This window comes from Mandrillus leucophaeus, unplaced genomic scaffold (assembly GCF_000951045.1).
Source record: "Mandrillus leucophaeus isolate KB7577 unplaced genomic scaffold, Mleu.le_1.0 Scaffold831, whole genome shotgun sequence".
Classification (NCBI taxonomy): domain Eukaryota; kingdom Metazoa; phylum Chordata; class Mammalia; order Primates; family Cercopithecidae; genus Mandrillus; species Mandrillus leucophaeus.
The window spans coordinates 40,418-42,099 of NW_012109042.1; positions in this window are offsets into that span (position 1 = coordinate 40,418).

The window sequence follows — 1,682 nt, forward strand, 5'->3', positions numbered from 1 at the left end:
GGGATGGGTAGGGCGGTGGGGTTGGGGCCACATCAGCACAGTCCAGGCGAGGACAACTATACACCTCCAGTCACCTACCAGGTAGCTGTGTGACTGAGCCAGAGGAGGCGTAACCAGGGCCACAGTAGAATGCAGAATAGGGGCGTGGCCTCAATGCTTCAAGCTCATTGGTCAATAAGATGAAAGGGAAAGGAGGCGTGGCCAGACAGCAGCGTGTCATGAAGGACCTGTGGTGTCACAAGGAAAGTCGCCCATGCAACCGCTGTCCCTGCCCACTCCAGGACAGGGGCGGGACTGGCTTTCACTTTAAAAACTTTAAAACTGTATAACCTCAATTGAGGTACAAATCCTATTAAAATGGAAATTTATAGTGTGCTTGATTATTGATAAAGACTATATTATCCTATATTCCAATAAGATAATATAATCACAATGATTTCCCTTTTTTGGAAAAACTTTCTCTTATTCTCCTACATTATTGTTAAGGTTTTATTAAACAAACAAACAAACAAACAAAAAACAAGAAACCTGTCTAACATCTTTAAAAACACAAAGTTTTAGAGCCAGGTGTGGCGGCTCATGCCTGTAATCCCAGCACTTTGGGAGGCTGGGGCGGGTGGATCACCTGAGTTCAGGAGTTCAAGGCCAGCTTGACCAACATGATGAAACCCTGTCTCCATTAAAAATACACAACTAACTGGGCATGGTGGCAGGTGCCTGTAATCCTTGCTACTTGGGTGGTTAGGCAGGAGAATCCCTTGAACCTGGTAGGCAGAGGTTGCAGTGAGCCAAAATCATGCCACTGCACTTTAGCCTGGGCTACTGAATGAGACTTTTTCTCTAAATACATATATACTTACATACATGCATACATACCTACATACACACACACACACACACACACACACACACACAAAGAAAGCTTTCCATTTAATAAGCACTCAAAGGTCTTTACAAGTTTAAAACAAATACAGGACCCTCTAAAGTAAGGCTAAATGCTAAGCGATGCGGGAGAGAAAAAAGACATAAATAACTCCCACTCTCATGAGGTTAATCACTAAATCCTATTTTTCTAGAATCACCTGGTCTCTCTAAGCCCTGAAAACGAAACTGAATTTCTCACTTGATACTTGGCTATGACTTGCAATAATGAAAACCAAGAATTGTGTTCTGTCACTGTGTATTGCTTGCTACCTGGGATCAAGGGTTGACTTTTTCATGATTTGCTCCATCACCTGTGTGCTTCTTATCCCAGACCAAACTAAGCTTTTTTCTAGAGTTCTACGATTTACAGTTTTACTGTATTACTTCTTGCTTTCCAATGGATACAAAGCAGAGTCCTGGTAGGCACATTTTTTATACCTGCAAAGATGGAAAACTAAACAGTTCCCTCTGTTCAATATTAAAACAAAAGTCCTGTAAACCTCAGATAGTGAGTGTAATACTTCGGCACTAGCATGAAAGTCTCAAATACAAAAAAAATACCAAGAACACTCCTAGCAAACAAAAGTAAGCTCTTGGCCGGGAGCAGTAGTTCACGCCTGTACTCCCAGCATATTGGCAAGCCAAGGTGCGGTAAGTCAGGAGTTGAAGACCAGCCTGCGCAGCATAGCGAATTCCATCTCTGCAAAAATTTTAAAAATTAGCTGGGCATAGCGGCACACACCTGTAGTCTTAGAGCT